Source organism: Nuphar pumila, chromosome 6 (assembly GCF_984573655.1).
Source record: "Nuphar pumila chromosome 6, dmNupPumi1.hap1.1, whole genome shotgun sequence".
NCBI classification, from domain to species: domain Eukaryota; kingdom Viridiplantae; phylum Streptophyta; class Magnoliopsida; order Nymphaeales; family Nymphaeaceae; genus Nuphar; species Nuphar pumila.
In genome coordinates, this window is record NC_143254.1 from 26,447,974 (window position 1) to 26,465,045 (window position 17,072).

Sequence of the window (17,072 nt, forward strand, 5' to 3'; positions counted from 1 at the left end):
AGGTCACATACTCCTCGAATTTTTCCTGATTGTGTGTCATGAAGTCTCTTTGTTGGAATATTGAGGGCTTGAATTGCCTTGTCAAGCGTATGTTTCTGGCTAATTGGGTTAGACAGAAGAAGTCCGACCTTATTGCTATTTGTGAAACTAAGATGGATGACGTTTTTCATTCTGTTGCCTCTGGTATATAGAGGGGTGCTGACTATTTTTTTAAGCCTGTAGTCAGCCATACTAGTGGTATCCATATTTTAGGGAAGCAGTCTTTACAAATTTTTCAGCTGGACATGGGTCTTTTTTCATTATATATTGTCTTCACTTTGCAAGATAGTGGCAGGAGAGTCGTGGTCACTGTTTTGTATGACCCTAATCACGCCATCATGAGGCATGCTTTCTGGAATGACTTAAATAGGATCGTTATCTCAAATGGGGAGTATCATTTTCTAATGGGGGATTTTAATTGCCTTTTGTCTATTCATGATTCTAATAACCTCATTTTTATTAATTCATCTATGTGAGGTTTTCAAGATTTTGTTCATCAGCATCATCTTTACCCTATTCCTTTTATCGGAGAGTGTTTCTCTTGGTCGAATAGGCAGATTCGCTCATGCTGCAGAGTTCTTGACAAGGTTTTGTCACTCTAAATCTGTTGTATCTCATTTCTGATGTCAAGTGTGTCATGCTAGCTCCTTCTATCTCAAATCATGGTCAGTTAATCACTCTTTGGGGGGATGGTTTTAAATCTGCCAGGAGTTTTGTGTTTGAACAATGGTGGCTCCAGGAGCCAGACTTTGTTATAGGCGCAAAATTTTTCCCGTCTTCCCTTCCTTGCGGAATAGAGAGGAAAATGCTTTCGCGATTCAAACTTGACCGGATTTTGGAAAATATTTTGAAATACTCGCCTCCGTTTTGAAAATTTGCAGGAAAATCCATGTGATGGGGCTCGACCTGTCGGTACGAGGTTCGACCGTTCTTGCCGCCTTTAACAGGGGTAATCGAACCAATGACCAAAATTGTGCTTGACTTGATTAAATCATCGAAATTGTGTTTTATCCTAAATGCATAGAGAAATCAGGCATGTGATATGAGATTTTGGGAAAATGTAAATTGGAAAAATATGATGTATGCTTAGAAAACATTTGTAGTTGAAAATCATTTCTCAAGAAATCAATCTCTCAGGAAACTCAGATGAAAATATTTGAAAATCACCAGAAAGTTTATGAAGTTTTGGGAAATCGTGAATAGATGAAAGTCCTAGGAAAATAAAGAAGGTTCTTGAGAAAAAATGAATATTTGAAAAAGGAAATATTTATCAGGAAAACTCTGACTTTGAAAATTTTCTTAGGAAAATGATAGAAAATTTATAAGAAAGCTATTTGGAGATGGAAAATCAAAACTTAGGAAATTGAAATCCTGAAAATCTTGTGTTTGAAATATCTGAAAATCAACTTTGATTCTTGAGAAAGATGAGAAATTCCTTTTTGACAATGAATCTTAAGAAAATAACATTTTCAGGGAAAATCACGGGAAAACTTTGACTTGGGAAATCCAACCTTGAGAATCTTCATGGTTTCTTGAGAATCGATTTCCAAAGAATGAAATTTTTTTTGAGAAAATCATGAGAAAAGCAGATGATGACATGATGCAGATGATTTAAATGAATGAATGCACTTTGAGAAGATTTTTATAAGAAATTTGTTGGAAAAATGTGTATTAAGCCAAAGTAAATCCTTCACATATTCTGATTGTGGCCATGAATATGTTCAGGGTTTATTTGAGTTAATTCATAATATTTTGAAAAATTGGAAATATGATGTGCATTTTTAAAATAGCCTAAGAGTGTAGGCTCAATGTGACTGGTAGAAAGATGATGGATCTGGGTCTTGTCCATATTCTGACTAGGGCCGTAAATATGGACTCCACCGAGTTCATCAACTCTCTAAGAGTTGGTGCACGTGCCATTCGTATTCATCCACAGTGAATTTTGAAAATTGAGATATATGAATCATAGAATCAGGATATTGCAGGAATCAAACTACATGAGATGCATCATAATCTAAGCAGTAAAAGTAAATATTATTCCAAATTTGATTGTTACATCTCTGACATAAGTCAAAATAAATAAATAAAAAAATACATAGTATAAAAGAATCAACATCCTCCAGATTTTCCTGCAAAATGAGAATTAGTACAAGGAATGGATATACAAAATACCCAAGGAAATGGGTATATATATAATATATACAACGAAGATATACATGGTTATATCTAAATACTTGAATTTATGTTAAATAACATGTGATAATGAAGATGTATTTACAAAAAGGAAAGGAAAAAGAAAAATATCTACATAAATATTTGTATGTGAAAACAAGTGCACATGGAGATATCTCTCTCTCTATATATATATAAGTATATATATATATATATATATATTCATGTATATATATATATATGTATATACATGTATATATATATATATATATATGTATATGTAGATATACATAGATATATATATATATAGATATATATACGTATAATGAGAAAATACATATAGTAATTGGAATTCTACATGTGATGGGTACAATCATAAAATACAGGGTATATACAGTTTCTGTAGGTGATTTCACAAAGCCGTAATTCCTAAGTTATAATATAATTTTCAGTAAAATTGGGTATGGAGATTCCCTATATATCAATAACCAAGCATACCAAAGGTGGTTTAGAGATCATGAATGGATATGGATATATTCGTTCATGAATGTGGCTAATTATCAAGACTGCACACCTGCAGAAAAAGAGATGGTAAATACATAACATACATAATGTGCAGGAAATGCACCATGGAAACACCATGGGCTGTTTCAAGGATATTGTGAAAAGGATAGTGGAGATGTGAAGATGCTGTAAAATAGGTTAGTAGGGTTGGAATATATAGGAAAATAGGAAGATGGGATGCACACAGTGGAGATGTAGATGCAGGGTGACAATTTGATTTTGCAGAAAATGGCATGTTGTTAACATGGACTATACAGAATTCTATGTAAAGAGAATAAGGTCAATAGCTATGGGGTTATAATGACATGTTGGAGGTAATCAAATGTATGAGTCTGGCAGCAAGGTAGTTAATATGCATATAATGTATGGCCTTTGTGGGAGTGAATCAGATTTTTAGACTCATTATTAGGAATTAGCTTTTCAGCCATTTGATGATTATAATATCATCTATACCTACCTGAGAAATTCAGAACTAATGAAGGGAAAACCATTTCCCTTTTATCAGCTAATGTAGCAACATTAATATACAACAATATAATGTAAATACAGATGCTCAAAAGGGGCAATGACTCTGAAACTGAAAATAAAGCAGTAGATGTAAAACAACAATGATGTTGTTTTATCAACAGATATAAAACAGCAAAAAGAAAGGTAGCTGAAAATAAAACAATAGGCTCAGTCACACATGATGCTGAAAATGCTAATTTTTAGAACATATACAGGGGATTAAGGTAAATACATGAAATAATAGATACAGGGGTGTATGTAAAAACACTTCTGCAATACACTAAGTGCAGGAATTAGTATGATGACTTACAGATATCAAAGGCTCTGTCATAATTCAATGCAACGAACGCAACTATGCTTTGTTAATGAAACAAAAGACATATTGATTTTAAAAGTTAAGAATAAATTGAAACTTTACCTGTTTTTGCTCCTTTCAAAATCTTCCATTATGCTGAAACGAAACCATAGAGGTACCTTGTGGGTCCCCTGCACCAACGAGAAAGAGGAATTTCCTTCGGCTGAGTTGAGGGAAATGTGGAACGGGCCTTGCTGGTGGGCTGAAGAAGAGGTTGTTTCCTGCTGGACCTCTGCTGGGCTGAAGGCAGATGGGGAGACGCTGGCTGGAGTGAAGGAAAGGGGCAGTGTTGGATCTGGTAGAGAGGAGTGCTTCCGACTGGTAGGCTGCAGATCTGCAGCTGCTGGGCTGAAGGAAATGTGGAACGAGCCTTGTTGGTGGGCTGAAGAAGAGGTGGTTTCTTGCTGGACCTCTGCTGGTGGACTAAAAAAAGATGAAGGATGGGCAGCCTCACGTTTGAGAAGAAGACCTCCCTTTGCAGCTTGTGGTGATGGACCCCTTGAGCCTGTAGATGATGGACTCCCTGCGATTGGGCTGAAGGCCAGGTGAAGCAGCTGTAGATGGGTTTGTGGATCCTCTGCACCAGCAAGGGAGGGGCGGTTTCTGTGGCAGGAAAGATGGACAGCAGCTGGCTGGAGGTGGAAGACCCCTGCAAAACCGAAAAAGCAAAATTCAATCGGCTCCCCTCTCCCTCTTTCGATTAATCATCCTCCCTTTTAAAAACTTTCAGCCCCTTGAAGAAAAACGCAGCCCCCTTTCATGAGGTTCCGTTATGGTTTTTGATTTTTTTTTCAAATTGAAACTTCAATGCTGTCGTTTTCAAAAGGGCGCATCTTGTGTTTTTTTTCAAATATTTCATTTCATTTACCTAAGTTCTAGGTAAAATGAAATTTATTTGCTTTCTTCTTTAGGGAAGTTGGGTTGTGCCATTTAAGGCTGCTTCTTTTTTAAAAAAAAAAAAAAACTTATTCAAGCAAATAAATGAAAAGAAATAAAATGAATAGTGAAATATGAGAGGCTTTTATGGAAATGCCACCTCAATCCACTTTTAAAATCCTTTTGAAAAATAAAGTTTTATTTTGATTTTGCAAATCTTTTATTTTCAATTGGGGTGCCACATGTGTGTGGGCCCACTAACTAAAATAAATAAATAAATAACTAACATTAAGAAATTAAAAAGAAGAATTTGCAAATTGGGGCGATCTTCAGGTGGGTCCCGTTTGAAAACAAGAAACTTACCTGGGAATCTGAGTATGATGTTAATTCAAAGGCGGGTCCCGCTCCATTTATTTGAAAATAAAAACAGAAGAAATAACTTCTTTTTTTTTTGAAATTTTTATAATACGAGATAAAACTTTGTTTGTTTTCAAGAATTTGGAAAAAATTGGTTTTTCAGGGCAAAAATATGGATAAAGTAAATGTAAAAAATTTTGTAAAGAGATTTGAAATCTTTTTGCAAAAAGTTTTTAGATAAAATCTTTAAAATCAATATCCAAATATCCAGATTATTTTCTTGAGAAAACTTTTGTAATTAAAAAGTCCTGGGGGTAAAATGGGAAAGATTGGCAATTTTGAAAACCCAGGGGTTTGAAATCAATTTTGAAATACTTAAAACTCGAATTTGGATTGAGAATTTTGAAATCGAGAGTTTCTAGACCTCGAAATGACATGTTGTGCAGTGAAATGATATGAAATGTTCATGAAATGCTATGCAAAGACATGTTTCAAGAAATGCTACTCTGAGACAGGACTTGAAAATTCTAGCTTTTTTATCCAGAAAAGGATTTTGAAAATTTGCAATTTGAAGATGTTTCTGAACTTAAATATAGAAATTTTGAGGCTCAAGAATGAAATTTTGGATTTTCTACAAGGTTCAATCTTAGAAAATGACCATTTTGCCCTTCATTGCTTCGGAGGACTGAAATGTGATGATTGAGGGTGATGTCAAGAAGATGAGTAAAAATTTGGGGTGTTTACAGACTTTCACATGATTATTTCAGACTCTTGGAACAAGCCCTCAAATAAGCAGTGGATGGCTATCTAGTGTCATGAGAAGTTGTCTCGTCTCGCTAAGGATATCAAAGCTTGGCTCCATAATCGAGATGTGGTTAAATTTCAGCAAGATGGTTGCTTGGAAGCAAGAGATTTCAGCGTTGTATCAAACTATGTCTTCCCTAGAGTCTCTATCTGATTTGCACCTGCAGAGTTTGCAGGCCAGATCTATTGAGTTATCAACGCTTTTGACAAACTGGAGGGTCAAGGAGGAAATTAGATGGAAGCAACGGGCAAAGGTGAAATGGCTTGCGGCTGGAAACAATAATACTAAATTTTTCACACATATGCTTCTCATCATCATAGGAGGAATGTCGTCCCAGCAATCACCATTGGGAGTGTTTTGTACTTTAATCAACACGTTATTTCAGTTGTCACTCAGTATTTTAAAGATTTATATTTTGTTTCACTTACTGCGAAGGGTGTCATTGGTCCTGTTTTTGTTGGTTTGATTCAGCAAGATCAAGTCAGATCTATGCAAATGAAGTTCTCTGAAGACGAGATTTTTAGGGCCATCAAAGGTTTGTCGGGATAGAAAACTCCAGGTTTTGATGGGTTTCATGTGGATTTCTTCAGAATTTTTTGGTCTTGTGTCAAGCCTGATGTTATTAACATGTTTGATGAGTTCTATCTCAACTCCAGATTGCCTATTCAAACCCACTTGACAATTATTTCTTTAATTCCGAAAGATGTTGCTGCCACTGATATATCTAGGTTTCGCTCGATTTTTGTTATGAGTGCCCTTTATCGGATGATCGCCAAGGTGTTGGCTAATAGGTTGAAGGTCGTGGCTCACCTAATATTTTTGAACTCTCAGTTCACTTTTATCAACAATAAGCGGATTCACCATTTTTTCATCTTGGCCTCTGAAGTCATTCACTCCTTACATCTTAGTGGTCAACCATCTTTTTCTCTTAAATTAGATTTTCATAAAGCCTTTGATTTTGTGCATTGGCCCTTCTTATTTCAAATGTTATCCAATTTTGGCATTGGTCATCATTTTTCTGGGTGGGTGTGGGAATTGGTCTCTAATGCTCAGGCCATGATTAAGATTAACAGCATTAGAGGTGGCTAAATCAAGTTGAGGCATGGATTACGGCAAGGCTTCTCTCTCTCGCCTTTGTTGTTTAATGCCATTGTTGAGGGTCTCGTGGTGTTGTTCAAGCGTGCTGCGGAGAAGCGCTTGATAGATCCTTTAGATGTTTTGAATTTCTCGAATTATATTTTTATTTATGTTGATGATATGATTATTTTTGGGTGAGCAAATATGCAGCAGATGCTTAGATTCAAAATTATTCTCCAGTTCTTTCTCTCTCTTTTTGGGCTTTCCCTAAATGATAGCAAATGCTCTCTTACCATGTTCAATGTTGAGTCTTCTATGCTTGCAGCGGGTCAATGGATTTTTAATTGCGCAATCTCTGAGTTGTTGATAATGTATTTGGGTCTGCCGTTACAAGTGAAGTACATGTCTTCTGCTGCTTGGGCTCCAACTATTCAAAAAGTAAAAAACAAGCTTTTTTTATGGTAGGTGTCTTATCTCTCCATCGATGGCCGTCTGACTTTAATCAGACATGTTCTTTCTTCTATTCCTGAATTTTACATGTCAATGTTCGTGATGCTTATGGGTGTGGAGAAGCAGATTTGTCGTTTAATGGCAGTTTTTCTTTGGTCTGGGTGTCAACTCCAGGGTAAACGTCATTTGGTTGGTTGGCGAACGGTGGTGTTACCTAGGCGTATGGTTGGCTTAAGTGTTTTTGCTCCAAGACAGAATTGTATTGCTCTTGTGGCCAAGCAATGTTGGATGGCCCATTAACCAGGTTCTCTATGTGCTCGTTTGCTTCATGTTAACTATGGTGATCCTAATTTATCTCTTTTTCGTCATGGAATCTGGGGGTTGACGATCTCGCATTTGCAAAGCATGCGGCTGAGAGCCTTATCGTTCTTCAGAGATCAAATTGGGGATGCGGAAAATTACGATCAGTGGTTATAATGGGCGATTATGCCAAATGGTGTGTTCCACACCCACAAAGTGTATAGATCGTTGCTCCCCCCAACGGCAGATTGGTTCCCTGAGTGTGTGTTATGGGCTAAGGGCCCTTCCCCAAGATCTTGATTCTTGGCTTGGTTAATTTTGCATTATAGGGTTCAGACTCACAGTTATTTAAAGAAGTTGGGTTTTCAGTTTCCTAGGTGGTGTGTGCTTTGTCAAGCTGCTAAAAAAATTACCCCTCATTTATTCTGGTTCTGCCCAATCTTTGTGGTCCTATTTAATAGGATGTGGAGATCTTCAGACGTAATTGTCAAAGATGAGTCTTTCGCGCTTGATCTACTTTTAGGCCCTATTGGAATTAGACGATACAAACGGTGGAGAATGATCTGGAATATGTGGATGTTTACTACTTGGTGTTTTGTTTGGATGGTACACAATGATGCTATTTTCCGTCAAATTTCGGTCGTCCTTAATAATCTTGTCCATAAAATCCTGATTGATGTATATGCGATTCTACGTATTTATCTTAGAGACTTCTCCTTTCCTCTGAACAACGTTCACTCATCGGTGGTTTCTTCTAATCCAGCAGATCCTGGTTGAGCTTGGCTTTGTTGTCTGTTGCTATCTGTCTGTAGTTTCTTTTTGTTAGCGTTTTATTTTTTTATATTTTATTTTTTTTTTCTATCTTGTTCGGTTCATGGGTTCAACCTTTTGTTGATCTTTATGAGTGGTAATGTTGATCCTCTCTCTCTCTCTCTCTCTCTCTCTCTCTCTCTCTCTCTCTCTCTCTCTCTCGACTTTGTTTGTCGCCCTTGACAATGTATAACCAGTCCTGGTGGATGGTCACGCCAAAACTCAACATTATCATTTGGACCCAAATATGGGTTCTCGGGATCTCCACGATTTTTATGCCTAAGATCTGGTGGACAAATAAAAGGTGCCTCAAGTACCTTTTAAAATCGCTATACTGTTGTTAGTACTTCTGCATATTGCCCATATTGAGTGCCCCTTGGAGCGGGTTGTGGATTTGGTCATTAAAGTAGACAGTCCAATAATAGTGTTTGGGTTATATTAAGCAAGCCTAGGTGGGGAATAATTAGAATATATGGGTGGTTGCGGGTAGGCTAGAGGTCTGTTAGGCTAATTTTGGGTTTGGGTGGGGTTTTGTTCATATGTCGGATTTGGGTTTGGGTGGATATGATAAGGGGCTTAAAGATCTAACTAGATTATGACTGAATCAAGAACATATTGATTTGTCAAACCCAGAATGGGTTGGGTTGGATATTGGACCGAGCTTTGATGGTAAAAGATATGGCTAAGACTTGATCCATATCTAAAATTATATTGGGTCATATTTTGACCCGGTCTGAACTAAAATTGGAGCTTCATTTAGGTATGATTAGGTCTATTTTGGGTTTAAGTACTCATATCAAGAACAAAAATAGGTGATGGGACCCAACCAAGTAGACCTGGATATTAAACAGGGTTCATCCAATGTGGAACCGATGGTTCAGGGCCCGAAACTAATGGGTTTTGGGTTGGACTCTATGCTCTAGGCCTGAAAACAAGCTTAAATCTCAGTTTTGGGGTCGAACCAGATCTCCCAGTCATTCCAATGGGTGGGACTTCACCCACGTTGAGTAGAGTTCCTCAACCACATGGTGACGCCCCACCTCCCCATCGTCGGTGAAGAGGGTTGTGCCGCCAATTGGTGGAGGGCCTGTCGCCCATCATCGTCTGACACCCCTCTGTCAAATGGTAGTGGGGCAGCTGGGACTCCACCCACATAGAGAAACATCGGGTGGAATTCTCCACCCACGTGGGGAACCCACTAACCCCGGCCATCATCGTCAACAAAGAGGCACCCATCAATGATAGATGAAGCTACCATCGTCAATCATCATCCCATGAATGGTCGTTGAACAATAGTCGAGTAGTGGAGGGGCTACTTGTCGATGATCAAAAACCCTATTAGCCGGCCTCAGAGTCGTACCTGTGTTTTACGGGGCCTGAGGCCGAGGGAAAAAATGGACCCCCTATTAATAGTAGGAGTTCGGGGGCAGCGCCTTCGATTTTTTTTTACAAAATCAAAATAACAGTAAAATGGGCCCCTGAAATTTTTATGGGGAGCTCCGTCTTAAAAAATGAACCCCTAAAAATTTTTTTGAGCCCAGGGGCCCTGAGGCCCAAGCCTCATTGGCCTCTTTACAGGTCTCTTGCCGGCCTCTCCCACCTAAAGGCCATCAGATGGTGGGAGGTCCCTTGGGAGCCTCTCCCCCACTAGTTCTCTTAAAAGGAGAGTGGAGGGTGGGTAAGAGGGCATCGATCGTCGGATCCTGCTTGACATACCAACAGAAGTTTACCTCATGGCGGTAGATCCTCTCGCTAAGCGCATTCTAATAATAGGGAGAAAACTACTCAATTACAAGATTATCTAGGAAATGTTAAAAATAATGAGAAATAGCTAGAAATGCAGAAAATTAACTCAAAAATAGAAAATAACTAAAATTAACTCAAAATAGAAAATAACTAAAATTAACTGAAAAATAAAAATTTCAATATTTTCTTAAACTCTGAAATGTTCATTCTACATAGGGCGCTCATCCTTTTATAGATGACGTCTCTCAAATCTCAATCCAAGTAAACCATCTAATTTGATAAACTCGTAAAAAGGTAAAACTTATCTTAATTAAGATATAAATCAAGTATAAGGATCCAATATTCATTATAAAATAGACTAAATATGAAAATGATCTAAATAATAAAAATATTCAAAAAAATTAAAATGGATCCAAACAAATCATTATGAACCCAGGCCTTCTGCTCCGCTCCTGCATTATTCTCCCAGTGTCTCTATCCCGCTTAGACTTTTCCAATCTCGTTTCACGTGATGGGCACACAATTCAAAATCAGATCCTTATATTGCACCATAAACTGAGTAGACCAAGCAGAATCTACTCCAATATGTACTTGAAAACCACAAACATTCTTTCTAACCCAACCAAAGTCATGCGAGATGCCTCCACTGTAAAATGGGTCAAACAGATTTGGAGCATTTGCCTGAGACAAAATTCAGATCCACTCTAAAAGAACATCATTTATAGCCACTTTTGGAAGCCCATATTGATCTAGTTTGATCAAGTCCAAGGTCTTAAATGGGTTTAAATTATAGAATATGGATTTAAGACAATCTTGGATATGGTGGTTAGGATTTGGATGAAGTATATGTTTGGGTATGGTAGGGTTTCCAAAAGGTCACTCTAGATTGGGTCAGGTGGATCTAAGGTTGGATCATTAGGAGGGGTCTTGGATCCATATAGTCTTTAATTGAGTATGGGACTTCGGATAAGTCTTAAATGGATGAGGGATCATTTGGAATGAGCTCTAATTGGTTTTGGGTAACGTTTAGGCCAAAAGCAAGGGGTAGTGGACCCATGAAACATACCTGCATCATTTGCTTTAACTCAATCTATGCAAGATCATTGCCTCCTCTTCTCAAACAAGCAAGTTGCATGTTTATGAACCACTTTCTAGCCTCCTCATGCAATGCAAGCTCGGTTAGAAGTCTTTTTCGATACTTTAGGATCTGGTTTTCGAAGATCTACACCATTGCTTAAATCCAATCAAAGACTGTTTTTGAATAACAATAACCTGTGAACTCTGGAATAGGAAACTCTTCCCCATATTTAGTGTAAAACCAATGTTTTAGCAATTGCTTTAGGTTTTTTTTATGAATATTCAAGCTTTAGGGCTTGAGAAAGTTTTGGGTGTTTGGTTAAGGTTTATATTTGGTTTTGTTGTAGATCTTAGACTGGGCTAGGCTATAGATATTGGTAATGAAAAATTTTTGTAGAATATGATTGGTCTAAATAGGCATGTGGTCCATACTCACTATTTGGGTCACATTGGGTTGAAATAGGAACTGGACCTATGGAAAATTTGCTCTGGGTCTAAGAAGCGGTTTGAGAAAGCTATGAACTGGTCTTCAGTGCTTGCAACCCAGTTTGACTGATTGACACATGCTTGAACTGATTCAAGAAAGAATCAGTGGCCCAGTTTGCTTCAAAGATCCATCGGATCAGTTTCCACCCATGGGTTTAGCGCTCAATGCCGCCCCTCCCCATCCTACCTTGATGTTCATTATCTACAATGAGGGGTTGGCAGCGAGCTGCGACCAAGGGGCTTTGGCTAAATAAGGGGCTTCGATTGGGTTGTCGACAGAAAGCCAAGGAAGTTGGTGGTCTGAGGGTTAGCAGCCACTGTTGAGCGAGATCTGTGCTGACTGACAACCTGTCACAGTATGCAAGAAGAGATGAAAGATTTGAAAGAGATGGAGGAAACAAGGAAATAGGAAAAGCAGCAGGAGGATTCACCATCGATGGGGTAGGATCCTACCGGCCTGAGTTGTCTGACAGATGGTCATCAAACAGGGTCTGACTGACGATCAAACAGGATGGCTCCGGGAAAGCTTGATGGGGCTGGGTATGCCCTAGATGCAGTTTTTGTTGAGTGCATCCATGCACTATTTCTGGTGGCTCCAACTTTGGGAAATAATGTAGGCTCTTGCACCAATGACAAAGAATTGCTTTGACCAATGAAAAATGCATTGATTCATCTATGATGCTAGAAAATTGATTAGCAGAAGACCATGAATGTCAATAATCTGAAGAATCCACCAGTAATGATAAACCATATTTCGATCAATGTTTGCTTCCTGAGTGAAAAACTAGTGATTGATACCAATAGGATTGTCCCTCAAGTCGTTCATGTGAATGATTCCAGGTAGCAAACCCCATGAACCAATAAAACTGATAGGATTGCCCCTCCAATAGAATTGAGACAATGATCCCTTGCTTTGATACCAATTAATGTAAATTGAGAGGTTTCTATTTATGAGAAAACTACCCAATTATGAGATTATCTAGGAAATATTAAAAATAAAGTGAAATAACTAAAAAATATAGAAAATTATTGCAAAAACAAAAAATAACTAAAATTAATTTAAAAACAATAATTTCAATATTTTCATAAACTCTGAATCGTTAATTTTACATAGGACTCTCATCATTTTATAGATGATGCCTCTTAAATTCTCTCAAATTCAAATCCAAGTAAATACCTAATTTGATAAACTCTTAAAAGGATAAAACTTATCTTAACTAAGATATAGATCAAGCATAAGGATTCAATATCCATTACAAAATAACCTGAAAATGATCCAAATGATAAAAATATAAAAAAACATTAAATTAAATTTAAACTAATCTTTATGGACTTGGTCTTCTGTTGTGCTCTTGCATTATCAATGAATAGCGGTTGAGCATTCCCAATGGCCAACCCGTTCGTCTCACCCATGTGGATGGTCATCTTTTCACGATACTCCTGAGCATTGCGCATAGTCCCTTTTTTTCTTTGATCATCGTATGAGCGCTTCAACCATCTCTTGGTTTGCTTGAACCGTTCACCCCAGCATAACAAGACTTTTGTTGATCTTCACCATGTTAGCTCTCAAAGGCATCACTTCCATTGGCAAATCCATCATTGTGTCATTCTCTTTGACCATGATTTTTGTCACGTCCTCCTGACTACTTTTTGGCATCATCACAAGATTGAGATCTTGTTTTGATACCACTTTGATGTAAATCAAATTTTTGATTGGCAAAAATAAACTGTGTTACACTGTTCTTATACAAAAAAAACCAAGAAAAATAAAAAATATAAAAAGAAATTGCATAAATTTAACAAAAATAATAATAATCAACCATCCAACTAATGTCACAAGAACCTCATAATAACTATTTATAGTAAAATAGAAACCCTATGCTAAGTTGGATCTTGGATAAGATTCGAATACCCAAAATGAACAGAAAAAAAAACAAATCCAAAATGCAACTATGGATCCCATTGTATCCCTCTTGCTTGATTCATCGGATCCGATCACCCTTTGTTCCTCTTTTTCCTCTTCTTGCCTTTCGCTGGACTAGATCCGGCTCGAGATCCGAGACTTTATCATTAAGGCGTCAACTGAGTGAGGCAGTGGATTTGAACCATCTGTTCCTCACATCGTGATGGGAACTGGTTCTTGCCACATGGCCACCAAGGGTTACTCAGCTCCACCTCCTCTTCCTCCGCCTAAGTTTGGAACCACCTGATAACCTCGGACCTTGTTCTTCTGAGTCTGGGGTTCAAGTTTGTGGTGCTCCCTGCCAAGGTATCGGTCCGTCTTTGGTGAATACTAGGGCGAAAGCCTGTCTTCCCCGCTTGGACAGCAATGAGTCCATCTGTTTTACTGTTGAGCACCATTCTTTGGGGGACTCATGTGAGGACAATATTTTTGAAAACCTTTTTTTTATTATGACCCAGTTTTTCTTCCTGGATTTTGTGAGCCTCTTTGGAGCACCCAGCTTAAGCACATGGATAAAGTTCATAACAGAGATGCTACCTGTAACCTGACTTCACAACCAACAGGAGTTGCTTTCCGTTCTTTCATTAGGAGATCCACTCGCACATTTGCTTAATCTCTTGAGAGGGTTCCAAGTCTCAAACACTTCCAAATATTGTTACTACTCCATCCATGCCCCTCATCAAATTGGTGTTAGAGAGCTTCAAAAGAGAGAGCAGAGTCTCGCAAGACTGAAGTTGAAAGGATTAATGTAAACTCCTGGTCACGAGGCGCTTGAGTTTTTAGTAGGGCTCTTCTAGTTGTGTTTTATGCTGTATTGTGATCCACCTCTCATTGGCTTTATGCCAATGGGATGAGTACTGGTCCATTGGACATGTATCCTACCTGTTTTTGAGGTTTTCTTTAATTGAACATACTTCAAAAAAAAAAAGATTTCTGTTTATGAAGCAATTTCTAACAGAATACATGTACCAGTTAAGTGGGGACGATGGAGCCATGGCACTTTAATCATTGTGGTTTAGCTTCCAAGGGTTGCACGCATGAAGTTCATGAGCTCATCTCTCGATGGGTGTTTTTATAAATTTTTTTTTACTCATTACAGATTAGAAGGAAAATTTCATCATTTTGTTTGGGTCTATTTTTTCAGATTTTCATAGATTTGTATCTGACTCAGGTCTCAACTCTATTCCAACTTGCATATGTCGTTTCTATTGATTGTCATTGACTGAACAGCTAGGAAACCGACTTGGGGTTCAAAAGATTCACACCACTCTCGTTGTCATTTATTGTACCTACACATATATGGAAAGTAGGGATTAGGAAAAGAAAGAAAAAGCAGAGCATGCACAAAGGGTTGCTAAAGTTGAATACCTTGGTCTTGATGTTGTATCAAGTAATCAATCGAACAAATATGTTTCCCATATTGTTGCCAATTTGACCCTCACCTTCTCTGCTAGATGAGCGCCATTCAATGAATAGTAATCCTAATTCCTAAATCCCATACCTCACATATTTTGGAGCACGGATCAGGTCCAAGGAATTTGGGCAGAAAGTTGTCCAAGTAATTAGATTGGATGCCATTTTGTCATCAAGATGCTCGACACCTCATCTAAGAGAATGGTCCCCCAACCAAATGGGCTCTACATTTTTCCGTGATGCCATCCACTTTGTAGATGAATGGCATAAATGTCCATAAATAGATGGCTAAGGTTTTTTAAATTAAGCTTTTGGTAGGTTTTGTGTATCCGTTATCTTGTTTATGAATGTCATCTAAAATTTCAATCAAGGTGAGTTTGGACTGTTTTTCCGATCAAGGTTCTAGTACTACTGGTGCAAAATATGCTTGTGTCAATAAAGATGTGTGTTATACTAAAGCGCCTTACATTACATCAGTATAACACCTTTATGGGAGCAATTATTTTTCGCGCCAATGAAGTAAACACATTTAATGGTGCAATTATTTTTTGCACCAGTGAAGTAAACATCTTCATTGGTGCAAAATACATTCGCACTAGTAAAGATGTGCTATTACTTACGTGAAAAATTTGGTGCCAGTGAATAAAGATCTTTACTAACGCAAAAAAAAAATCACACCATTAAAGGGTTTTGTTAAAAAAAAAATGAAGGTTCGAGAGATGCAACTTCTTTCCCTTATCTCTAGAACCCTCTTGCTCTCTCTTCCTCTCTATGTCACCCTCTTTCTCGCCCTGCCCTCCTCTCTCTCACCCCCGCCCCATCACCTCTCTCTCCTGCCTCCACCCTCTGTCACCCCCTCTCTCTTGCCCCTGCTCTCTCTCTATCTTCCTCGCACTATGTTAACTGGCAACTCTCTCGGTTTCTCTTGTGTTGTGTTCATCAATGGGGTAAAAAAAATTTATTAATTTTAAGATTTTATATTTTAATTGTTTAATTTTTTATTTTATTTAGATAATGCATGTATTTTTTTCTCATATATGATTTAGATTTTAAGAGTTTTTATTTTAATATATTTATTTATTAAATACATAATAAATATGTTTTTCCATATATGATTTAGGTTTTAGAGGTTTTATATTTTAATTATCTATTTTATGATTTATTTATTTAATGCATCTTAAATATATTTTTTCTTGTATATGATTTAGATTTTAAAAGTTTTATATTTTAATTGCTTATTTTGTGATTTGTTTATTGATCATTTTAATTACTTATTCATCGGTTCCTAAGACATTGGGATTGTACTAAAAGTTGCCCAAATTCAATTTTTTTGCCTATCAACATCATCCTATTTCAATTTACGGTAATTCTTATGGCAAAAATACCAAATAGCATGTTTAACCCTAGCAATCGAATCCCCACCTTTGTCATGAATGACCTTGTTTCTGTTGTCCCAAATTTTAGTAACTACTAAATGCAGGGTAAGCATCCGCCACCTATGGATCCATTTCTATTTGAACTTGGTCATGTGCGACCATTGGAGTAGCTGGAGAATATTTCCTTAAGGAGCTATAGTTATACCAAACTTGAATAGGATATACTCCTAGATGTCCCGAGTAGAGGAGCACTTTATAAGCAGGTGCTATTTCAAAGCCTTATAACATAGGGGACACCTATTGACAGTTTATGAAGCTTGTCCATACTTAGGAGTCTCTATTGACAAGCAAGACATAGCATCCAACAAGCCCTTGGAAGCTAATTCTTGGTCCAGATTAGTTTCCTCCACTCTTTGGTGACCACATGAGCTTCCATGCCTTTCTAGGTAAAGACACCCGAACCCTTACTAGTGGATGGAAGTTTCAAGGGGACTCCCTGTGGAATGATCTTGCGGATATTCGGTTGAAACCTATATAATGTCAAGTGTTCATGCATTGCCAACAGTGTCAAATGCAAGTCTTTTTCACAATATTCTGCTAATATCCTATCTGCAAGGCTATCTATCCAAACAAGGCGACCATCTATCATTTATCAATCCAAAAGTGAACCATGAGGTCATTCTGAATCTTCCATTTCAC